Source organism: Microchirus variegatus, assembly GCF_963457635.1.
Source record: "Microchirus variegatus genome assembly, chromosome: 17".
Classification (NCBI taxonomy): domain Eukaryota; kingdom Metazoa; phylum Chordata; class Actinopteri; order Pleuronectiformes; family Soleidae; genus Microchirus; species Microchirus variegatus.
The window spans coordinates 25,195,402-25,223,240 of record NC_139818.1 but is presented as its reverse complement, the minus strand read 5'-3'; the positions used below and the strand labels follow the sequence as shown (position 1 = coordinate 25,223,240).

The 27,839-nt window shown below is 31.3% G+C and overlaps 1 long non-coding RNA gene across 1 annotated transcript; it reads right to left on the bottom strand.

Annotated features, from left to right (window-relative positions):
• Nucleotides 1-19: 19 nt before the first annotated feature.
• On the bottom strand, nt 20-27,839 carry LOC310939182. The gene is made up of 5 exons (XR_014593040.1): nt 27,700-27,839; nt 26,303-26,482; nt 25,087-25,151; nt 455-635; nt 20-361 (listed from the first exon to the last, which is right to left on the bottom strand). It is a non-coding gene; the product is annotated as an uncharacterized lncRNA (long non-coding RNA).

Genomic DNA, 27,839 nt, shown 5'->3' with positions numbered 1-27,839 from the left:
TGCAGCGTGTCGTCTGGAGTCTACAAAGACAAACTTTACTGTCAAATAAAATTCGGCATATTCAAAACAGGTGTGAGTTTTTTCTAATTTAACACATTTAAGAGTACAGGAGTAAAAGCTTTGAGTTACCCCCCCCCCCCCTCTCTCTCTCCTCCTCTCTGTTGATTCGGGGTCACTGTGTTCATGGAGCTCAGTTCAGCCAAGGCAGGAACAGTCGCTGAGGTCCCGGCCCCCGACGTGAGCGCCTCTGATGTGGAGCCGCAGCTTCAGAGGAACAGAGTCGGCGAAACTTCAGAAGTTCTCTGCGTTTTTGCCTCCACTCTGTGTGTCCAGAGGAGACGCTGGGACGCTTCGGCAGCACCTGTAGAAGACATCAGCAGGCAGCGCGGGTGGTTTCAGACCTTTGATTCATGACCTGCATCTGTTATGGTCATATCAGCGTTACAAACCGTACAGTAGCCACGGTCACACTGCGGATTGACTGCAGATCAACAGGAATCCCTGGGCCGTAGATCATCGCCGCGCTGCTCTGCAGGGACTGGAGGAAACGCCGTCACTTCCCAGAAAACACTCTGTCAGCAGTGACCTTGAGCAAGGCACTGCAGCCACGGAGCCTGTTGCTGTCTGAAAACACTCTGGCAAGAGAATCGTACAGAAAATAGATCCATATTTAATGAAAAATATCACAGGAAAACATGTTCAGAACAACTTTACTGAGTGTGAATGATCAAAAGAATGACTGAATATTCCTTTAAACGAATGAAAATCCACCTTAAATTTACTCACTTCAATTCTAAACTAAGTTTTGGGTCTAAAATGTTGATATTTGTGGTTGTAAATATCTCTTATGATCCACTTTAACAGAATAGAATAGACTTTATTGTCACTGCAAATATGTTTAAAACCACTTTACTAAATGTTAATGATTTAAAAAATAAAAAATCCTTAAAAATTTGGTTAACAATCATGTCAAATTTTTGTTTTGTGACTACTTATTTATTTAAATGAATGAAAATCACCCTTAAATGTTCTAAAATACTGTTTTACTCTAATATATTAACTCATATTTTCACTGATATTTCACTTCAAACTAAATTTCCTAAAAGGATTCTGAATTTTTTTGGACATTTATAAATATAAAAATCCCTTATAGTCAAAACCGATTCCCTTTAATAAGTTGTATAAAGTATCATTCTATAAATGAATCAAAAATAATAGATATTTATCTTCAATAAACGTGTATTTAACACAATAAACCACTGATGACCACAGCAAGTGATTGTGTGGATGTGTGAACGACAGCGCCCTCCGGTGTTCATTGAGGCTGCTTACATTGACCTGATGTTTTATTTCTGCAGCAGCAACAACAGAAGCTTCACCTGAGACTTATCTGTCAAAGTTTAGACTAACTTAAAAAAAAGTAAAGAAGTAAAAAAAAAAAACTTTTGTCCAAAATTTGACCAAAACGTCATACTATACTGCATTGTCCAAAATTTTAGAAATTTTTATGAAAAAAAATGTTGGTCAAAAATTTGACAAAAAGGTCATACTGTACTGTCTCGTCCAAAGTTGGACAATTTTTTTGGGAAGCAAAATTGGTCCGAAATTGGAGAAAAATGTCGTGCTATACTATGTCGTCCAAAATTTGACTAACATGGCATACTACAGTATTTTGCACAAGATTTGACCATTTATTTGGAAAAAAAAATTTTGGTCCAAAATTTGACAAAAACGACATACTATATACTATGTCGTCCCAAATTTGATCATTTTTTTGAAAAAGTTTTTTGGTCCAGAATTTGACAAAAACGTCATATGTTGTCCAAAATTTGACTAACATTGCATACTACAGTATTTTGCACACCATTTGAGCATTTATTTGGAAAAAAACAGTTTGGGTCCAAAATTAGACAAAAACGACATACTATACTATGTCGTCCCAAAATTGATAATTTTTTTGAAAAAGCTTTATGGTCCAGAATTTGACAAGATTTGACCATTCATTTGGAAAAAAAAAAGAATGGTCCAAAATTTGACAAAAACGACATACTATACTATGTCGTCCCAAAATTGACAATTTAAAAAAAAAAGTTTTTTGGTCCAGAATTTGACAAGAACGTCATATGTCGTCCAAAATTTGACTTACATGGCATACTACAGTATTTTGCACAAGATTTGAGCATTTATTTGGAGAAAATTTTTTGGTGCAAAATTGGACAAAAACGACATACTATACTATGTCGTCCCAAAATTGATCATTTTTTTGAAAAAGTTTTTTGGTCCAGAATTTGACAAAAACGTCATATGTCGTCCAAAATTTGACTAACATGGCATACTACAGTATTTTGCACAAGATTTGAGCATTTATTTGGAAAAAATTTTTTGGTCCAAAATTGGACAAAAACGACATACTATACTATGTCGTCCCAAAATTGATAATTTTTTTGAAAAAGCTTTATGGTCCAGAATTTGACAAGAACGTCATATGTCGTCCAAAATTTGACTAATATGGCATACTACAGTACTTTGCACAAGATTTGACCATTTATTTGGAAAAAAAATTTGGTCCAAAATTTGACAAAAACTACATACTATACTATGCTGTCCCAAAATTGACAATTTTTAAAAAAAAGTTTTTTGGTCCAGAATTTGACAAGAACGTCATATGTCGTCCAAAATTTGACTAATATGGCATACTACAGTATTTTGCACAAGATTTGACCATTTATTTAAAAAAAAAAATTTGGTCCAAAATTGGACAAAATCGACATACTATACTATGTCGTCCCAAAATGTATCATTTTTTTGAAAAAGCTTTATGGTCCAGAATTTGACAAGAATGTCATATGTCGTCCAAAATTTGACTAATATGGCATACTACAGTATTTTGCACACGATTTAAGCATTTATTTGGAAAAATTTTTTTGGTCCAAAATTAGACAAAAACGACATACTAAACTATGTCGTCCCAAAATTGATAATTTTTATGAAAAAGCTTTATGGTCCAGAATTTGACAAGAACGTCATATGTCGTCCAAAATTTGACTAATATGGCATACTACAGTATTTTGCACAAGATTTGACCATTTATTTGGAAAAAAACAATTTGGTCCAAAATTTGACAAAAACGACATACTATACTATGTCGTCCCAATATTGAAAATTTTTTTGAAAAATTTTTTTGGTCCAGAATTTGACAAAAACGTCATATGTCGTCCAAAATTTGACTAACATGGCATACTACAGTATTTTGCACAAGATTTGAGCATTTATTTGGCAAAAAAATTTTGGTCCAAAATTAGACAAAAACGACATACTATACTATGTCGTCCCAAAATATATAATTTTTTTGAAAAAGCTTTATGGTCCAGAATTTGACAAGAACGTCATATGTCGTCCAAAAGTTGACTAATATGGCATACTACAGTATTTTGCACAAGATTTGACCATTTATTTGGAAAAAAAATATTTGGTCCAAAATTTGACAAAAACGACATACTATATACTATGTCGTCCCAAATTTGATCATTTTTTTGAAAAAGCTTTTTGGTCCAGAATTTGACAAAAACGTCATATGTTGTCCAAAATTTGACTAACATTGCATACTACAGTATTTTGCACACCATTTGAGCATTTATTTGGAAAAAAACAGTTTGGGTCCAAAATTAGACAAAAACGACATACTATACTATGTCGTCCCAAAATTGATAATTTTTTTGAAAAAGCTTTATGGTCCAGAATTTGACAAGATTTGACCATTCATTTGGAAAAAAAAAAAATGGTCCAAAATTTGACAAAAACGGCATACTATACTATGTCGTCCCAAAATTGACAATTTAAAAAAAAAAGTTTTTTGGTCCAGAATTTGACAAGAACGTCATATGTCGTCCAAAATTTGACTTACATGGCATACTACAGTATTTTGCACAAGATTTGAGCATTTATTTGGAAAAAAATTTTTGGTGCAAAATTGGACAAAAACGACATACTATACTATGTCGTCCCAAAATTGATCATTTTTTTGAAAAAGTTTTTTGGTCCAGAATTTGACAAAAACGTCATGTCGTCCAAAATTTGACTAACATGGCATACTACAGTATTTTGCACAAGATTTGAGCATTTATTTGGAAAAAATTTTTTGGTCCAAAATTGGACAAAAACGACATGCTATTCTATGTCGTCCCAAAATTGATCATTTTTTTGAAAAAGTTTTTTGGTCCAGAATTTGACAAAAACGTCATATGTCGTCCAAAATTTGACCAACATGGCATACTACAGTATTTTGCACACGATTTGAGCATTTATCTGGAAAAAATTTTTTTGGTCCAAAATTAGACAAAAACGACATACTATACTATGTCGTCCCAAAATTGATAATTTTTTTGAAAAAGCTTTATGGTCCAGAATTTGACAAGAATGTCATATGTCGTCCAAAATTTGACTAATATGGCATACTACAGTATTTTGCACAAGATTTGACCATTTATTTGGAAAAAAAATATTTGGTCCAAAATTTGACAAAAACGACATACTATACTATGTCGTCCCAAAATTGACAATTTAAAAAAAAAAGTTTTTTGGTCCAGAATTTGACAAGAACGTCATATGTCTTCCAAAATTTGACTAACATGGCATACTACATTATTTTGCACAAGCTTTGACCATTTATTTGGAAAAAAAATTTTGGTCCGAAATTTGACAAAAACGACATACTATACTATGTCATCCCAAAATTGATCATTTTTTTGAAAAAGTTTTTTGGTCCAGAATTTGACAAAAACGTCATATGTCGTCCAAAATTTGACTAACATGGCATACAACAGTATTTTGCACAAGATTTGAGCATTTATTTGGAAAAAAAATTTTGGTCCAAAATTGGACAAAAACGACATACTATACTATGTCGTCCCAAAATTGATAATTTTTTTGAAAAAGCTTTATGGTCCAGAATTTGACAAGAACGTCATATGTCGTCCAAAATTTGACTAATATGGCATACTACAGTACTTTGCACAAGATTTGACCATTTATTTGGAAAAAAAATTTGGTCCAAAATTTGACAAAAACTACATACTATACTATGCTGTCCCAAAATTGACAATTTTTAAAAAAAAGTTTTTTGGTCCAGAATTTGACAAGAACGTCATATGTCGTCCAAAATTTGACTAATATGGCATACTACAGTATTTTGCACAAGATTTGACCATTTATTTTAAAAAAAAAATTTGGTCCAAAATTGGACAAAATCGACATACTATACTATGTCGTCCCAAAATGTATCATTTTTTTGAAAAAGCTTTATGGTCCAGAATTTGACAAGAATGTCATATGTCGTCCAAAATTTGACTAATATGGCATACTACAGTATTTTGCACACGATTTAAGCATTTATTTGGAAAAAAATTTTTGGTCCAAAATTAGACAAAAACGACATACTAAACTATGTCGTCCCAAAATTGATAATTTTTTTGAAAAAGCTTTATGGTCCAGAATTTGACAAGAACGTCATATGTCGTCCAAAATTTGACTAATATGGCATACTACAGTATTTTGCACAAGATTTGACCATTTATTTGGAAAAAAACAATTTGGTCCAAAATTTGACAAAAACGACATACTATACTATGTCGTCCCAATATTGAAAATTTTTTGGTCCAGAATTTGACAAAAACGTCATATGTCGTCCAAAATTTGACTAACATGGCATACTACAGTATTTTGCACAAGATTTGAGCATTTATTTGGCAAAAAAATTTTGGTCCAAAATTAGACAAAAACGACATACTATACTATGTCGTCCCAAAATATATAATTTTTTTGAAAAAGCTTTATGGTCCAGAATTTGACAAGAACGTCATATGTCGTCCAAAAGTTGACTAATATGGCATACTACAGTATTTTGCACAAGATTTGAGCATTTATTTGGAAAAAAGATTTTGGTCCAAAATTTGACAAAAACGACATACTATACTATGTCGTCCCAAAATTGACAATTTAAAAAAAAAAGTTTTTTGGTCCAGAATTTGACAAGTACGTCATATGTCTTCCAAAATTTGACTAATATGGCATACTACAGTATTTTGCACAAGCTTTGACCATTTATTTGGTAAAAACATTTTGGTCCAAAATTGGACAAAAACGACATACTATACTATATCTCCAAAATGTGACCATTTTTGGAGAAAAAAAACTTTGGTCCAAAATTGAACAAAAATGACATACTATACTATGTCGTTTTTGATTCTGACAATTTTTTTGAAAAACGTTTTTTGATCCAAAACTTGACAAAAACGTCACACTATACTATGTAGTACGTCATACTATACTATATATCCAAAATGTGACCATTTTTGGAGAAAAAAAATTTGGTCCAAAATTGGACAAAAACGACATACTATACTATGTCGTTTTTGATTCTGACAATTTTTTTGAAAACGTTTTTTTGGTCCAAAACTTGACAAAAACGTCACACTATACTATGCAGTACGTCATACTATACTATGTCTCCAAAATGTGACCATTTTTGGAGAAAATAAATTTGGTCCAAAATTGGACAAAGACGACATACTATACTATGTCGTTTTTGATTCTGACAATTTTTTAAAAAAAAGTTTTTTTGGTCAAAAACTTGACAAAAACGTCACACTATACTATGCAGTACGTCAAACTATAACTTGTCTCCAAAATGTTACCATTTTTGGAGAAAAAAAATTTGGTCCAAAATTGGACAAAAACGACATACTATACTATGTCGTTTTTGATTCTGACAATTTTTTTGAAAAACGTTTTTTTGGTCCAAAACTTGACAAAAACGACACACTATACCATGCAGTACGTCATACTATACCTTGTCTCCAAAATGTGACCATTTTTGGAGAAAAAAAATTTGGTCCAAAATTGGACAAAAACGACATACTATACTATGTCGTTTTTGATTCTGACAATTTTTAAAAAATACGTTTTTTTGGTCAAAAACTTGACAAAAACGTCACACTATACTATGCAGTACGTCATACTATACCTTGTCTCCAAAATGTGACCATTTTTGGAGAAAAAAAATTTGGTCCAAAATTGGACAAAAACGACATACTATACTATGTCGTTTTTGATTCTGACAATTTTAAAAAATACGTTTTTTTGGTCAAAAACTTGACAAAAACGTCACACTATACTATGTAGTACGTCATACTATACTATATCTCCAAAATGTGACCATTTTTGGAGAGAAAAAATTTGGTCCAAAATTGGACAAAAACGACATACCTTACTATGTCGTTTTTGATTCTGACAATTTTTAAAAAATACGTTTTTTTGGTCAAAAACTTGACAAAAACGTCACACTATACTATGCAGTACGTCATACTATACTATATCTCCAAAATGTGACCATTTTTGGAGAAAAAAAATTTGGTCCAAAATTGGACAAAAACGACATACTTAACTATGTCGTTTTTGATTCTGACAATTTTTAAAAAAAACGTTTTTTTGGTCTAAAACTTGACAAAAACGTCACACTATACTATGTAGTACGTCATACTATACTATATCTCCAAAATGTGACCATTTTTGGAGAAAAAAAATTTGGTCCAAAATTGGACAAAAACGACATACTATACTATGTCGTTTTATGATTCTGACAATTTTTTTGAAAAACGTTTTTTTGGTCCAAAATTGACAAAAATGTCACACTATACTATGTAGTACGTCATACTATACTATATATCCAAAATGTGACCATTTTTGGAGAAAAAAAAATAGGTCCAAAATTGGACAAAAACGACATACTATACTATGTCGTTTTTGATTCTGACAATTTTAAAAAATACGTTTTTTTGGTCAAAAACTTGACAAAAACATCACACTATACTATGCAGTACGTCATACTATACCTTGTCTCCAAAATGTGACCATTTTCGGAGAAAAAAAATTTGGTCCAAAATTGGACAAAAACGACATACTATACTATGTCGTTTTTGATTCTGACAATTTTAAAAAAAAAGTTTTTTTGGTCCAAAACTTGACAAAAACGTCACACTATACTATGTAGTACGTCATACTATACTATGTCTCCAAAATGTGACCATTTTTGGAGAAAAAAAATTTGGTCCAAAATTGGACAAAACGACATACTATACTATGTCGTTTTATGATTCTGACAATTTTTTTGAAAAACGTTTTTTTGGTCCAAAATTGACAAAAACGTCACACTATACTATGTAGTACGTCATACTATACTATATATCCAAAATGTGACCATTTTTGGAGAAAAAAAATTTGGTCCAAAATTGGACAAAAACGACATCCTATACTTTGTCGTTTTTGATTCTGACAATTTTTTTGAAAACGTTTTTTTGGTCCAAAACTTGACAAAAACGTCACACTATACTATGCAGTACGTCATACTATACTATGTCTCCAAAATGTGACCATTTTTGGAGAAAAAAAATTTGGTCCAAAATTGGACAAAGACGACATACTATATACTATGTCGTTTTAGATTCTGACAATTTTTAAAAAAAAACGTTTTTTTGGTCCAAAACTTGACAAAAACGTCACACTATACTATGCAGTACGTCATACTATACCTTGTCTCCAAAATGTGACCATTTTTCTAGAAAAAAAACTTTGGTCCAAAATTGGACAAAAACGACATACTATACTATGTCGTTTTTGATTCTGACAATTTTTTTGAAAACGTTTTTTTGGTCCAAAACTTGACAAAAACGTCACACTATACTATGCAGTACGTCATACTATACCTTGTCTCCAAAATGTGACCATTTTTGGAGAAAAAAAATTTGGTCCAAAATTGGACAAAAACGACATACTATACTATGTCGTTTTATGATTCTGACAATTTTTTTGAAAAACGTTTTTTTGGTCCAAAATTGACAAAAACGTCACACTATACTATGTAGTACGTCATACTATACTATATATCCAAAATGTGACCATTTTTGGAGAAAAAAAATTTGGTCCAAAATTGGACAAAAACGACATACTATACTATGTCGTTTTTGATTCTGACAATTTTTTTGAAAACGTTTTTTTGGTCCAAAACTTGACAAAAACGTCACACTATACTATGCAGTACGTCATACTATACTATGTCTCCAAAATGTGACCATTTTTGGAGAAAAAAAATTTGGTCCAAAATTGGACAAAGACGACATACTATACTATGTCGTTTTTGATTCTGACAATTTTTAAAAAAAACGTTTTTTTGGTCCAAAACTTGACAAAAACGTCACACTATACTATGTAGTACGTCATACTATACTATATCTCCAAAATGTGACCACTTTTGAGAAAAAAAATTTGGTCCAAAATTGGACAAAAACGACATACTATACTATGTCGTTTTATGATTCTGACAATTTTTTTGAAAAACGTTTTTTTGGTCCAAAATTGACAAAACCGTCACACTATACTATGTAGTACGTCATACTATACTATATATCCAAAATGTGACCATTTTTGGAGAAAAAAAATTTGGTCCAAAATTGGACAAAAACGACATACTATACTATGTCGTTTTTGATTCTGACAATTTTTTTGAAAACGTTTTTTTGGTCCAAAACTTGACAAAAACGTCACACTATACTATGCAGTACGTCATACTATACTATGTCTCCAAAATGTGACCATTTTTGGAGAAAAAAAATTTGGTCCAAAATTGGACAAAAACGACATACTATACTATGTCGTTTTTGATTCTGACAATTTTAAAAAATACGTTTTTTTGGTCAAAAACTTGACAAAAACGTCAAACTATACTATGCAGTACCTCATACTATACCTTGTCTCCAAAATGTGACCATTTTTGGAGAAAAGAAATTTGGTCCAAAATTGGACAAAAACGACATACTATACTATGTCGTTTTTGATTCTGACAATTTAAAAAAAAAAAAGTTTTTTTGGTCAAAAACTTGACAAAAACGTCACACTATACTATGTAGTACGTCATACTATACTATATCTCCAAAATGTGACCATTTTTGGAGAAAAAAAATTTGGTCCAAAATTGGACAAAAACGACATACTATACTATGTCGTTTTATGATTCTGACAATTTTTCTGAAAAACGTTTTTTTGGTCCAAAATTGACAAAAACGTCACACTATACTATGTAGTACGTCATACTATACTATATATCCAAAATGTGTCCATTTTTGGAGAAAAAAAATTTGGTCCAAAATTGGACAAAAACGACATACTATACTATGTCGTTTTTGATTCTGACAATTTTTTGAAAACGTTTTTTTGGTCCAAAACTTGACAAAAACGTCACACTATACTATGCAGTACGTCATACTATACTATGTCTCCAAAATGTGACCATTTTTGGAGAAAAAAAATTTGGTCCAAAATTGGACAAAGACGACATACTATACTATGTCGTTTTTGATTCTGACAATTTTAAAAAAAAACGTTTTTTTGGTCAAAAACTTGACAAAAACGTCAGACTATACTATGCAGTACGTCATACTATACCTTGTCTCCAAAATGTGACCATTTTTGGAGAAAAAAAGATTTGGTCCAAAATTGGACAAAAACGACATACTATACTATGTCGTTTTTGATTCTGACAATTTTAAAAAAAAAAGTTTTTTTGGTCCAAAACTTGACAAAAACGTCACACTATACTATGTTGTACGTCATACTATACTATATCTCCAAAATGTGACCATTTTTGGAGAAAAAAAGATTTGGTCCAAAATTGGACAAAAACAACTTACTATACTATGTCGTTTTTGATTCTGACAATTTTTAAAAAAAACGTTTTTTTGGTCCAAAACTTGACAAAAACGTCACACTATACTATGTAGTACGTCATACCACACTATATCTCCAAAATGTGACCATTTTTGGAGAAAAAAAATTTGGTCCAAAATTGGACAAAAACGACATACTATACTATGTCGTTTTTGATTCTGACAATTTTAAAAAAAAACATTTTTTTGGTCCAAAACTTGACAAAAACGTCACACTATACTATGCAGTACGTCATACTATACTATGTCTCCAAAATGTGACCATTTTTGGAGAAAAAAAATTTGGTCCAAAATTGGACAAAAACGACATACTATACTATGTCGTTTTTGATTCTGACAATTTTAAAAAAAAACGTTTTTTTGGTCCAAAACTTGACAAAAACGTCACACTATACTATGTAGTACGTCATACTATACTATATCTCCAAAATGTGACCATTTTTGGAGAAAAAAAATTTGGTCCAAAATTGGACAAAAACGACATACTATACTATGTCGTTTTTGATTCTGACAATTTAAAAAAAAAACGTTTTTTTGGTCCAAAACTTGACAAAAACGTCACACTATACTATGTAGTACGTCATACTATACTATATCTCCAAAATGTGACCATTTTTGGAGAGAAAAAATTTGGTCCAAAATTGGACAAAAACGACATACTATACTATGTCGTTTTTGATTCTGACAATTTTTAAAAAAAAGTTTTTTTGGTCAAAAACTTGACAAAAACGTCACACTATACTATGTAGTACGTCATACTATACTATATCTCCAAAATGTGACCATTTTTGGAGAAAACAAATTTGGTCCAAAATTGGACAAAAACGACATACTATACTATGTCGTTTTTGATTCTGACAATTTTTTTGAAAACGTTTTTTTGGTCCAAAACTTGACAAAAACGTCACACTATACTATGCAGTACGTCATACTATACCTTGTCTCCAAAATGTGACCATTTTTGGAGAAAAAAAATTTGGTCCAAAATTGGACAAAAACGACATACTATACTATGTCGTTTTTGATTCTGACAATTTTAAAAAATACGTTTTTTTGGTCAAAAACTTGACAAAAACGTCACACTATACTATGTAGTACGTCATACTATACTATATCTCCAAAATGTGACCATTTTTGGAGAAAAAAAATTTGGTCCAAAATTGGACAAAAACGACATACTATACTATGTCGTTTTTGATTCTGACAATTTTAAAAAAAAAAGTTTTTTTGGTCCAAAACTTGACAAAAACGTCACACTATACTATGTAGTACGTCATACTATACTATATCTCCAAAATGTGACCATTTTTGGAGAAAAAAAGATTTGGTCCAAAATTGGACAAAAACAACTTACTATACTATGTCGTTTTTGATTCTGACAATTTTTAAAAAAAACGTTTTTTTGGTCCAAAACTTGACAAAAACGTCACACTATACTATGTAGTACGTCATACCACACTATATCTCCAAAATGTGACCATTTTTGGAGAAAAAAAATTTGGTCCAAAATTGGACAAAAACGACATACTATACTATGTCGTTTTTGATTCTGACAATTTTAAAAAAAAACATTTTTTTGGTCCAAAACTTGACAAAAACGTCACACTATACTATGCAGTACGTCATACTATACTATGTCTCCAAAATGTGACCATTTTTGGAGAAAAAAAATTTGGTCCAAAATTGGACAAAAACGACATACTATACTATGTCGTTTTTGATTCTGACAATTTTAAAAAAAAACGTTTTTTTGGTCCAAAACTTGACAAAAACGTCACACTATACTATGTAGTACGTCATACTATACTATATCTCCAAAATGTGACCATTTTTGGAGAAAAAAAATTTGGTCCAAAATTGGACAAAAACGACATACTATACTATGTCGTTTTTGATTCTGACAATTTTAAAAAAAAACGTTTTTTTTGGTCCAAAACTTGACAAAAACGTCACACTATACTATGTAGTACGTCATACTATACTATATCTCCAAAATGTGACCATTTTTGGAGAGAAAAAATTTGGTCCAAAATTGGACAAAAACGACATACTATACTATGTCGTTTTTGATTCTGACAATTTTTAAAAAAAAGTTTTTTTGGTCAAAAACTTGACAAAAACGTCACACTATACTATGTAGTACGTCATACTATACTATATCTCCAAAATGTGACCATTTTTGGAGAAAACAAATTTGGTCCAAAATTGGACAAAAACGACATACTATACTATGTCGTTTTTGATTCTGACAATTTTTTTGAAAACGTTTTTTTGGTCCAAAACTTGACAAAAACGTCACACTATACTATGCAGTACGTCATACTATACCTTGTCTCCAAAATGTGACCATTTTTGGAGAAAAAAAATTTGGTCCAAAATTGGACAAAAACGACATACTATACTATGTCGTTTTTGATTCTGACAATTTTAAAAAATACGTTTTTTTGGTCAAAAACTTGACAAAAACGTCACACTATACTATGTAGTACGTCATACTATACTATATCTCCAAAATGTGACCATTTTTGGAGAAAAAAAATTTGGTCCAAAATTGGACAAAAACGACATACTTTACTATGTCGTTTTTGATTCTGACAATTTTTAAAAAATACGTTTTTTTGGTCAAAAACTTGACAAAAACGTCACACTATACTATGCAGTACGTCATACTATACCTTGTCTCCAAAATGTGACCATTTTTGGAGAAAAAAAATTTGGTCCAAAATTGGACAAAAACGACATACTATACTATGTCGTTTTTGATTCTGACAATTTTAAAAAAAACGTTTTTTTGGTCAAAAACTTGACAAAAACGTCACACTATACTATGTAGTACGTCATACTATACTATATCTCCAAAATGTGACCATTTTTGGAGAAAAAAAATTTGGTCCAAAATTGGACAAAAACGACATACTATACTATGTCGTTTTTGATTCTGACAATTTTAAAAAAAACTTTTTTTGGTCAAAAACTTGACAAAAACGTCACACTATACTATGCAGTACGTCATACTATACCTTGTCTCCAAAATGTGACCATTTTTGGAGAAAACAAATTTGGTCCAAAATTGGACAAAAACGACATACTATACTATGTCGTTTTTGATTCTGACAATTTTTTTGAAAACGTTTTTTTGGTCAAAAACTTGACAAAAACGTCACACTATACTATGCAGTACGTCATACTATACTATATCTCCAAAATGTGACCATTTTTGGAGAAAAAAAATTTGGTCCAAAATTGGACAAAAACGACATACTTTACTATGTCGTTTTTGATTCTGACAATTTTTAAAAAAAACGTTTTTTTGGTCTAAAACTTGACAAAACGTCACACTATACTATGTAGTACGTCATACTATACTATATCTCCAAAATGTGACCATTTTTGGAGAAAAAAAATTTGGTCCAAAATTGGACAAAAACGACATACTTTACTATGTCGTTTTTGATTCTGACAATTTTTAAAAAATACGTTTTTTTGGTCAAAAACTTGACAAAAACGTCACACTATACTATGCAGTACGTCATACTATACCTTGTCTCCAAAATGTGACCATTTTTGGATAAAAAAAATTTGGTCCAAAATTGGACAAAAACGACATACTATACTATGTCGTTTTTGATTCTGACAATTTTAAAAAAAACGTTTTTTTGGTCAAAAACTTGACAAAAACGTCACACTATACTATGTAGTACGTCATACTATACTATATCTCCAAAATGTGACCATTTTTGGAGAAAAAAAATTTGGTCCAAAATTGGACAAAAACGACATACTATACTATGTCGTTTTTGATTCTGACAATTTTTAAAAAATACGTTTTTTTGGTCAAAAACTTGACAAAAACGTCACACTATACTATGCAGTACGTCATACTATACCTTGTCTCCAAAATGTGACCATTTTTGGAGAAAAAAAATTTGGTCCAAAATTGGACAAAAACGACATACTATACTATGTCGTTTTTGATTCTGACAATTTTAAAAAATACGTTTTTTTGGTCAAAAACTTGACAAAAACGTCACACTATACTATGTAGTACGTCATACTATACTATATCTCCAAAATGTGACCATTTTTGGAGAGAAAAAATTTGGTCCAAAATTGGACAAAAATGACATACCTTACTATGTCGTTTTTGATTCTGACAATTTTTAAAAAATACGTTTTTTTGGTCAAAAACTTGACAAAAACGTCACACTATACTATGCAGTACGTCATACTATACTATATCTCCAAAATGTGACCATTTTTGGAGAAAAAAAATTTGGTCCAAAATTGGACAAAAACGACATACTTTACTATGTCGTTTTTGATTCTGACAATTTTTAAAAAAAACGTTTTTTTGGTCTAAAACTTGACAAAACGTCACACTATACTATGTAGTACGTCATACTATACTATATCTCCAAAATGTGACCATTTTTGGAGAAAAAAAATTTGGTCCAAAATTGGACAAAAACGACATACTATACTATGTCGTTTTATGATTCTGACAATTTTTTTGAAAAACGTTTTTTTGGTCCAAAATTGACAAAAATGTCACACTATACTATGTAGTACGTCATACTATACTATATCTCCAAAATGTGACCATTTTTGGAGAAAAAAAATTTGGTCCAAAATTGGACAAAAACGACATACTTTACTATGTCGTTTTTGATTCTGACAATTTTTAAAAAATACGTTTTTTTGGTCAAAAACTTGACAAAAACGTCACACTATACTATGCAGTACGTCATACTATACCTTGTCTCCAAAATGTGACCATTTTTGGATAAAAAAAATTTGGTCCAAAATTGGACAAAAACGACATACTATACTATGTCGTTTTTGATTCTGACAATTTTAAAAAAAACGTTTTTTTGGTCAAAAACTTGACAAAAACGTCACACTATACTATGTAGTACGTCATACTATACTATATCTCCAAAATGTGACCATTTTTGGAGAAAAAAAATTTGGTCCAAAATTGGACAAAAACGACATACTATACTATGTCGTTTTTGATTCTGACAATTTTTAAAAAATACGTTTTTTTGGTAAAAAACTTGACAAAAACGTCACACTATACTATGCAGTACGTCATACTATACCTTGTCTCCAAAATGTGACCATTTTTGGAGAAAAAAAATTTGGTCCAAAATTGGACAAAAACGACATACTATACTATGTCGTTTTTGATTCTGACAATTTTAAAAAATACGTTTTTTTGGTCAAAAACTTGACAAAAACGTCACACTATACTATGTAGTACGTCATACTATACTATATCTCCAAAATGTGACCATTTTTGGAGGAAAAAAAATTTGGTCCAAAATTGGACAAAAACGACATACTATACTATGTCGTTTTTGATTCTGACAATTTTAAAAAATACGTTTTTTTGGTCAAAAACTTGACAAAAACGTCACACTATACTATGTAGTACGTCATACTATACTATATCTCCAAAATGTGACCATTTTTGGAGAGAAAAAATTTTGTCCAAAATTGGACAAAAACGACATACCTTACTATGTCGTTTTTGATTCTGACAATTTTTAAAAAATACGTTTTTTTGGTCAAAAACTTGACAAAAACGTCACACTATACTATGCAGTACGTCATACTATACTATATCTCCAAAATGTGACCATTTTTGGAGAAAAAAAATTTGGTCCAAAATTGGACAAAAACGACATACTTTACTATGTCGTTTTTGATTCTGACAATTTTTAAAAAAAACGTTTTTTTGGTCTAAAACTTGACAAAACGTCACACTATACTATGTAGTACGTCATACTATACTATATCTCCAAAATGTGACCATTTTTGGAGAAAAAAAATTTGGTCCAAAATTGGACAAAAACGACATACTATACTATGTCGTTTTATGATTCTGACAATTTTTTTGAAAAACGTTTTTTTGGTCCAAAATTGACAAAAATGTCACACTATACTATGTAGTACGTCATACTATACTATATCTCCAAAATGTGACCATTTTTGGAGAGAAAAAATTTGGTCCAAAATTGGACAAAAACGACATACTTTACTATGTCGTTTTTGATTCTGACAATTTTTAAAAAATACGTTTTTTTGGTCAAAAACTTGACAAAAACGTCACACTATACTATGCAGTACGTCATACTATACCTTGTCTCCAAAATGTGACCATTTTTGGATAAAAAAAATTTGGTCCAAAATTGGACAAAAACGACATACTATACTATGTCGTTTTTGATTCTGACAATTTTTAAAAAAACGTTTTTTTGGTCAAAAACTTGACAAAAACGTCACACTATACTATGTAGTACGTCATACTATACTATATCTCCAAAATGTGACCATTTTTGGAGAAAAAAAATTTGGTCCAAAATTGGACAAAAACGACATACTATACTATGTCGTTTTTGATTCTGACAATTTTTAAAAAATACGTTTTTTTGGTCAAAAACTTGACAAAAACGTCACACTATACTATGCAGTACGTCATACTATACCTTGTCTCCAAAATGTGACCATTTTTGGAGAAAAAAAATTTGGTCCAAAATTGGACAAAAACGACATACTATACTATGTCGTTTTTGATTCTGACAATTTTAAAAAATACGTTTTTTTGGTCAAAAACTTGACAAAAACGTCACACTATACTATGTAGTACGTCATACTATACTATATCTCCAAAATGTGACCATTTTTGGAGAGAAAAAATTTTGTCCAAAATTGGACAAAAACGACATACCTTACTATGTCGTTTTTGATTCTGACAATTTTTAAAAAATACGTTTTTTTGGTCAAAAACTTGACAAAAACGTCACACTATACTATGCAGTACGTCATACTATACTATATCTCCAAAATGTGACCATTTTTGGAGAAAAAAAATTTGGTCCAAAATTGGACAAAAACGACATACTTTACTATGTCGTTTTTGATTCTGACAATTTTTAAAAAAAACGTTTTTTTGGTCTAAAACTTGACAAAACGTCACACTATACTATGTAGTACGTCATACTATACTATATCTCCAAAATGTGACCATTTTTGGAGAAAAAAAATTTGGTCCAAAATTGGACAAAAACGACATACTATACTATGTCGTTTTATGATTCTGACAATTTTTTTGAAAAACGTTTTTTTGGTCCAAAATTGACAAAAATGTCACACTATACTATGTAGTACGTCATACTATACTATATCTCCAAAATGTGACCATTTTTGGAGAGAAAAAATTTGGTCCAAAATTGGACAAAAACGACATACTTTACTATGTCGTTTTTGATTCTGACAATTTTTAAAAAATACGTTTTTTTGGTCCAAAATTGACAAAAATGTCACACTATACTATGTAGTACGTCATACTATACTATATCTCCAAAATGTGACCAATTTTGGAGAAAAAAATTTGGTCCAAAATTGGACAAAAACGACATACTTTACTATGTCGTTTTTGATTCTGACAATTTTTAAAAAATACGTTTTTTTGGTCAAAAACTTGACAAAAACGTCACACTATACTATGCAGTACGTCATACTATACCTTGTCTCCAAAATGTGACCATTTTTGGATAAAAAAAACTTTGGTCCAAAATTGGACAAAAACGTCATACTATACTATGTCGTTTTTGATTCTGACAATTTTAAAAAAAACGTTTTTTTGGTCAAAAACTTGACAAAAACGTCACACTATACTATGTAGTACGTCATACTATACGATATCTCCAAAATGTGACCATTTTTGGAGAAAAAAAATTTGGTCCAAAATTGGACAAAAACGACATACTATACTATGTCGTTTTTGATTCTGACAATTTTTAAAAAATACGTTTTTTTGGTCAAAAACTTGACAAAAACGTCACACTATGCTATGCAGTACGTCATACTATACCTTGTCTCCAAAATGTGACCATTTTTGGAGAAAAAAAATTTGGTCCAAAATTGGACAAAAACGACATACTATACTATGTCGTTTTTGATTCTGACAATTTTAAAAAATACGTTTTTTTGGTCAAAAACTTGACAAAAACGTCACACTATACTATGTAGTACGTCATACTATACTATATCTCCAAAATGTGACCATTTTTGGAGAGAAAAAATTTTGTCCAAAATTGGACAAAAACGACATACCTTACTATGTCGTTTTTGATTCTGACAATTTTTAAAAAATACGTTTTTTTGGTCAAAAACTTGACAAAAACGTCACACTATACTATGCAGTACGTCATACTATACTATATCTCCAAAATGTGACCATTTTTGGAGAAAAAAAATTTGGTCCAAAATTGGACAAAAACGACATACTTTACTATGTCGTTTTTGATTCTGACAATTCTTTATCCAAAATTGGACAAAGACGACATACTATACTATGTCGTTTTTGATTCTGACAATTTTAAAAAAAAACTTTTTTTGGTCCAAAACTTGACAAAAACGTCACACTATACTATGCAGTACGTCATACTATACCATGTCTCCAAAATGTGACCATTTTTGGAGAAAAAAATTTGGTCCAAAATTGGACAAAGACGACATACTATACTATGTCGTTTTTGATTCTGACAATTTTAAAAAAAAACTTTTTTTGGTCCAAAACTTGACAAAAACGTCACACTATACTATGCAGTACGTCATACTATACTATGTCTCCAAAATGTGACCATTTTTGGAGAAAAAAAATTTGGTCCAAAATTGGACAAAGACGACATACTATACTATGTCGTTTTTGATTCTGACAATTTTAAAAAAAAACTTTTTTTGGTCCAAAACTTGACAAAAACGTCACACTATACTATGCAGTACGTCATACTATACCATGTCTCCAAAATGTGACCATTTTTGGAGAAAAAAATTTGGTCCAAAATTGGACAAAAACGACATACTATACTATGTCGTTTTTGATTCTGACAATTTTTTTGAAAAACTTTTTTTGGTCCAAAACTTGACAAAAACGTCACACTATACTATGTAGTACGTCATACTATACTATATCTCCAAAATGTGACCATTTTTGGAGAAAAAAAATTTGGTCCAAAATTGGACAAAAACGACATACTATACTATGTCGTTTTATGATTCTGACAATTTTTTTGAAAACGTCTTTTTGGTCCAAAACTTGACAAAAACGTCACACTATACTATGTAGTACGTCATACTATACTATATCTCCAAAATGTGACCATTTTTGGAGAAAAAAAATTTGGTCCAAAATTGGACAAAAACGACATACTATACTATGTCGTTTTATGATTCTGACAATTTTTTTGAAAAATTATTTTTGGTCAAAAACTTGACAAAAACGTCACAATACTATGTAGTACGTCATACTATACTATATATCCAAAATGTGACCATTTTTGGAGAAAAAAAAATTGGTCCAAAATTTGACAAAAACGACATACTATACTATGTCGTCCCAAAATTGACAATTTAAAAAAAAAAGTTTTTTGGTCCAGAATTTGACAAGAACGTCATGTCTTCCAAAATTTGACTAATATGGCATACTACAGTATTTTGCACAAGCTTTGACCATTTCTTTGGAAAAAACATTTTGGGCCAAAATTGGACAAAAACGACATACTATACTAAGTTGTCCCAAAATTGAACATTTTTTTGAAAAAAAATTTTGTTCCAGAATTTGACAAGAACGTCATATGTCGTCCAAAATTTGACTAAGATGGCATACTACAGTATTTTGCACAAGATTTGAGCATTTATCTGGAAAAAAAAATTTGGTCCAAAATTGGACAAAAACGACAGACTATACTATGTCGTCCCAAAATTGATCATTTTTTTGAAAAAGTTTTTTGGTCCAGAATTTGACAAGAACGTCATATGTCGTCCAAAATTTGACTAATATGGCATACTACAGTATTTTGCACAAGATTTGACCATTTATTTGAAAAAAGAATTTTTGGTCCAAAATTTGACAAAAACGACATACTATACTATGTCGTCCCAAAATTGAAAAAAAAATTTGAAAAAGTTTTTTGGTCCAGAATTTGACAAAAACGTCATATGTCGTCCAAAATTTGACTAACATGGCATACTACAGTATTTTGCACAAGATTTGACCATTTATTTGAAAAAAAGAATTTTTGGTCCAAAATTTGACAAAAACGACATACTATACTATGTCGTCCCAAAATTGATAATTTTTTTGAAAAAGCTTTGTGGTCCAGAATTTGACAAGAACGTCATATGTCGTCCAAAATTTGACTAATATGGCATACTACAGTATTTTGCACAAGCTTTGACCATTTATTTGGAAAAAAAGATTTGGTCCAAAATTTGACAAAAACGACATACTATACTATGTCGTCCCAAAATTGAAAAAAAAATTTGAAAAAGTTTTTTGGTCCAGAATTTGACAAAAACGTCATATGTCGTCCAAAATTTGACTAACATGGCATACTACAGTATTTTGCACAAGATTTGACCATTTATTTGGAAAAAAAATTTGGTCCAAAATTGGACAAAAACGACATACTATACTATGTCGTCCAAAAATTTATCATTTTTTTGAAAAAGTTTTTTGGTCCAGAATTTGACAAGAACGTCATATGTCGTCCAAAATTTGACTAATATGGCATACTACAGTATTTTGCACAAGATTTGACCATTTATTTGAAAAAAAAAATGTTGGTCCAAAATTTGACAAAAACGACATACTATACTATGTCGTCCCAAAATTGACAATTTAAAAAAAAAAGTTTTTTGGTCCAGAATTTGACAAGAACGTCATGTCTTCCAAAATTTGACTAATATGGCATACTACAGTATTTTGCACAAGCTTTGACCATTTATTTGGAAAAAAAAATTTGGTCCAAAATTGGACAAAAACGACATACTATACTATGTCGTCCCAAAATTGATCATTTTTTTGAAAAAGTTTTTTGGTCCAGAATTTGACAAGAACGTCATATGTCGTCCAAAATTTGACTAATATGGCATACTACAGTATTTTGCACAAGATTTGACCATTTATTTGAAAAAAAAAATTTGGTCCAAAATTTGACAAAAACGACATACAATACTATGTCGTCCCAAAATTGACAATTTAAAAAAAAAAGTTTTTTGGTCCAGAATTTGACAAGAACGTCATATGTCGTCCAAAATTTGACTAACATGGCATACTACAGTATTTTGCACAAGATTTGACCATTTATTTGGAAAAAAAAATTTGGTCCAAAATTTGACAAAAACGAAATACTATACTATGTCGTCCCAAAATTGACAATTTAAAAAAAAAAGTTTTTTGGTCCAGAATTTGACAAGAACGTCATATGTCGTCCAAAATTTGACTAATATGGCAAACTACAGTATTTTGTACAAGATTTGACCATTTATTTGAAAAAAAAAGATTTGGTCCAAAATTTGACAAAAACGACATACTATACTATGTCGTCCCAAAATTGACATTTAAAAAAAAAAAGTTTTTTGGTCCAGAATTTGACAAGAACGTCATATGTCTTCCAAAATTTGACTAATATGGCATACTACAGTATTTTGCACAAGCTTTGACCATTTATTTGGAAAAAAAATTTTGGTCCAAAATTGGACAAAAACGACATACTATACTATGTCGTCCCAAAATTGATCATTTTTTTGAAAAAGTTTTTTGGTCCAGAATTTGACAAGAACGTCATGTCGTCCAAAATTTGACTAACATGGCATACTACATTATTTTGCACAAGATTTGACCATTTATTTGGAAAAAAAGAATTTGGTCCAAAATTTGACAAAAACGACATACTATACTATGTCGTCCCAAAATTGACAATTTAAAAAAAAAAGTTTTTTGGTCCAGAATTTGACAAGAACGTCATATGTCGTCCAAAATTTGACTAATATGGCATACTACAGTATTTTGTACAAGATTTGACCATTTATTTGAAAAAAAGAAATTTGGTCCAAAATTTGACAAAAACGACATACTATACTATGTCGTCCCAAAATTGAAAAAAAAATTAGAAAAAGTTTTTTGGTCCAGAATTTGACAAAAACGTCATATGTCTTCCAAAATTTGACTAATATGGCATACTACAGTATTTTGCACAAGCTTTGACCATTTATTTGGAAAAAAAAATTTGGTCCAAAATTTGACAAAAACGACATACTATACTATGTCGTCCCAAAATTGACAATTTAAAAAAAAAAGTTTTTTGGTCCAGAATTTGACAAGAACGTCATATGTCGTCCAAAATTTGACTAAAATGGCATACTACAGTATTTTGCACAAGCTTTGACCATTTCTTTGGAAAAAACATTTTAGTCCAAAATTGGACAAAAACAACATACTATACTATGTCGTCCCAAAATTGATCATTTTTTTGAAAAAAGCTTTATGGTCCAGAATTTGACAAGAACGTCATATGTCGTCCAAAATTTGACTAATATGGCATACTACAGTATTTTGCACAAGATTTGACCATTTATTTGAAAAAAAAAATTTGGTCCAAAATTTGACAAAAACGACATACTATACTATGTCGTCCCAAAATTGACAATTTTAAAAAAAAAGTTTTTTGGTCCAGAATTTGACAAAAACGTCATATGTCGTCCAAAATTTGACTAACATGGCATACTACAGTATTTTGCACAAGATTTGAGCATTTATTTGAAAAAAAAAATTTGGTCCAAAATTTGACAAAAACGACATATGTCGTCCAAAATTTGACTAACATGGCATACTACAGTATTTTGCACAAGATTTGACCATTTATTTGGAAAAAAAAATTTGGTCCAAAATTAGACAAAAACGACATACTATACTATGTCGTCCCAAAATTGATAACTTTTTTTGAAAAAGTTTTTTGGTCCAGAATTTGACAAAAACATCATATGTCGTCCAAAATTTGACTAATATGGCATACTACAGTATTTTGCACAAGATTTGAGCATTTATTTGGAAAAAAAATTTGGTCCAAAATTTGACAAAAACGACATACTATATATACTATGTCGTCCCAAAATTGATCATTTTTTTGAAAAAGTTTTTTGGTCCAGAATTTGAGAAAAACGTCATGTCGTCCAAAATTTGACTAACATGGCATACTACAGTATTTTGCACACGATTTGAGCATTTATTTGGAAAAAAAATTTTGGTCCAAAATTAGACAAAAACGACATACTATACTATGTCGTCCCAAAATTGATAACTTTTTTGAAAAAGTTTTTTGGTCCAGAATTTGACAAAAACATCATATGTCGTCCAAAATTTGACTAATATGGCATACTACAGTATTTTGCACAAGATTTGACCATTTATTTTGAAAAAAAACATTTGGTCCAAAATTTGACAAAAACGACATACTATACTATGTCGTCCCAAAATTGATAATTTTTTTGAAAAAGCTTTATGGTCCAGAATTTGACAAGAACGTCATATGTCGTCCAAAATTTGACTAATATGGCATACTACAGTATTTTGCACAAGATTTGAGCATTTATTTGGAAAAAAAATTTGGTCCAAAATTTGACAAAAACGACATACTATACTATGCCGTCCAAAAAGAAAGATGTTTGTTTTTATTATGAGGCTTTTTGCCTTTAATGAACAGCATAGTGAAGGGAGACAGGAAATGGGGAATGACATGCAGAAGAGACTGCCTGGTGCGGGATTTGAACTAGGGTCACCTGTAGACTGGTTTCAACACATGGTGCAGGTCGGGTGCTCTACCATGTGACCCTAACCCTAACCCTACCAAAAACGACATACTATATACTTTGTCTTCCAAAATGTCACAAAAAACAAGATACTATACTATGTCTATACTAAAATTTGAAAAGAAAAATTGGAAATAAAATTTTGGTAACAAAACATCCTACTATACTATGTTGTCCAAATTTTCTCAATTTTTTTTGAGAAAAATCTTTTGTTCCAAAATTTAAATATTAAATCAAAATCAAAAAATATTATTATTATTATTATTATTATTATTAATAAATCAAATAATGTTTGAAAAAAACTTCTTCAAACTGGATCATAACGTCATACTATCTTTTGGTCTAAAATTTAAATATTAAATCAAATAATCTCAAAACTTCTCACTTCTAAATTCTCACAAACTCTACTTTCATTCTGCTCGGGCTATGCCGCCCCCTGCTGGTTGACTAAACAACTAACACTTCATTGCTAATAAATAAGTAAAGAAAGAAAGAAAGAGTGAAAGAATCAAAAGAAAGAAGGACAGAAATGAAAAAAGAGAGGAAGGAATGGGAAAAGGAAAGAGACAAAGGATGGAAAGAGGGGATGAAAGAAGAAGAGAGAGAACCAACAAAAAAGAAAGAGAAAGACATCCGTCTGTTGTCGACTCACACAAGTAAATCAAATCCAGTCCAGTCAGTCAGTGAGATCCAGTCCATGTGTTTTGCTGCTGGTTTCTGTGAACACATGAAAAACTGGATTTTTATGATGCTGCAGCAGCAACCTTCCCTCCTCTCCTCTCTCCTTCCCTCCTCTCCTCTCTCCTTCCCTCCTCTCCTCTCTCCTTCCCTCCTCTCCTCTCTCCTTCCCTCCTCTCCTCTCTCCTCGCCTCCTCTCTCCTCGTCTGACGAACACCGTGTCCTGTCCAGACTGATGTGCGATCATCTGCCTCGACCGGTTGGGGCGAAAGGAAAAATGTTTTGTTCTTTTAGCTGACACATATATGTGTTTTTTCTATCATCAGTCTGTCTCCTGGCTTTATTATGTCCTCCAAAATGTGACAAAAAAAGTCGATGTACTTGTCCTTCAGCGCCACTAGAGGGCAGCACACACTAAAACACACATAAACTCTGCCCTCAACGAGGACACTTTAACACAACTGTGTTTTGTAACATCACTCACACATTCATGAAGCTTTTAAAGGTCAGAGTTCACTGTCTTTTTCTTTACTGTCTTCACTGTCTTTACTGTCCCCACTGTCTTTACTCTCTTTACTGTCTTCACTGTCTTTACTGTCTTCACTGTCTTTACTGTCCCCACTGTCTTTACTGTCTTTACTGTCTTCACTGTCTTTACTGTCCCCACTGTCTTTACTGTCTTCACTGTCTTTACTGTCTTCACTGTCTTTACTGTCTTCACTGTCTTTACTGTCCCCACTGTCTTTCTTTTTCTTTACTGTCTCTACTGTCATTCCTGTCTCTACTGTTTTCACTGTCTTTACTGTCTCCACTGTCTTTTTCTTTACTGTCTCTACTATCTTTACCGTCTCCACTCTTTACTGTCTCCACTGTCTTTTTCTTTACTGTCTTTACTGTCTTTACTGTCTATACTGTCTTTACTGTCTCTACTATCTTTACTGTCTCTACTGTCTTTACTGTCTCTACTCTCTTTACTGTCTCTACTCTCTTTATTTTCTTACTATCTTTTTCTTTGCCGTCTTTTTCTCGACTGTCTTTTCTGTCCTCTCGGACAGAGCCTGCATTTTAATGTCCTCTGGAGCAAAAGTGCTGTGATCCAAAGGCTCAGATAATTGACCATGTAATGGAGACACTAACAGGAGACACATTCAAATGGACTTTACACTTTCTTTTTTACAACCTTCACTCACGCTGTGAAGCAGCCACTGAGCCTGTGGACACTTTCCGGTCCACTGTGTCCTCGTCTCCTTATGTAATCAAAGGACAACACACACACACACACACACACACACACACACACACACACACACACACACACACACACACACACACACACACACACACAGAGCAGACTCAGCAACTTTCACTGACTGTTGGAAAATGAGGAGAAAGAAATAATTAATTCTCTGTCATTCACAGTTTACTCACTTTACTCTTGAATATTATCATTATTATTATTATTATTATACGTATAATATATCTATAGATAATGAGATAGATTCAATTCTTATATGTAAAATTATATCATCAGAAACTTAATCTCTGAGATCTCACATATTTGTGGACTCATTATTTGCAAAGCCACAAATCACTATTGCTGTCTTTTTATCTCATGTGCGATAACATCTCGTTAATGATTCATAAAGCGTTTTCAACGTAATTAATAACCTATTTAGAAACCACTTAAAAACGCTTTTCAATAAACGTCCATTTCAATAAACCACAAATATAAAGTTTTCCCTTAAGTACTTTGTTGTTGTTTTTCTTCAGTTTCGAACCAGGTTAGCCTAGCTTACCATAAAAGAGGCAGAGAGAAACACTTAGCTTAGCTTAGCTTAGCTCAGTGTAAAAAAAATAGCAGTTTGGTTTCAGGTCAACAGATTAATACATTAATAAATATTTCTGTTATGTATCTCAGTTTTTTTTTATATCTCTGCTGTTCAGGTTTAAGCTTCACATTTAGTCAAGCTAGTTTGTTTCCCTCTCGTTAGCTATAGCTAATCCACTCTCTGAATAAGTAAAAATGTGAGCTTAAGTACAGTTTTAAAGGTTCTTAGTGATTCCTTCTTTTAAGATTGTGCTTTAAGGACAAACAAACAAACCAGATACAGCTTTAGATACAGAAATTAAATAAGCAGATTTTTCTCCCCGAATAAGTTCTTCAAAAAAGCCGCAAAACTTCATTATTGTTATTATTTTTAGAAACTTGCTAACCCTCCGGTTTGTGCATCATTTTATACACAACCTCAAAACTCAGTCTTACTCATTTGGTGTCTTTAAAAACTTTAAAATCTGAGCTAACTATAATTTAAATCACCACATTGGTGCAGCGTTAGCACAGCGGCTTTTTATAATGTCATTATGAGTTTTCTCTAAAAATACCACCCTCATGTGAACACTTTTGAAAGTTCTTGTTTGCGTGTGTTTGTTTTCTTTTGTTGTTGATTTTTGTGATTATTTTCAGTGTGTTTTTAAAGGAGAACGGTTTTCTCGCCCACTCCTCCGTAGGGTTTTATTTTAGCGGCGTTAGCACACAGGCCGGTCAGGAATAGCACAGCAGTCAAATGGAATAGGTCGACACTCTCACTCTGTTTCTCCTTCATCTTCCTCCATCGTTCTCTCCTCCAGACAGCGAGCGAACTCCAGTTGCCTGAATGTGTCTAATCACTCACACCGTCACCGTGACCTGAATCCATCCTTTCTTCTTCTTCCTTATGCAATCCCCTC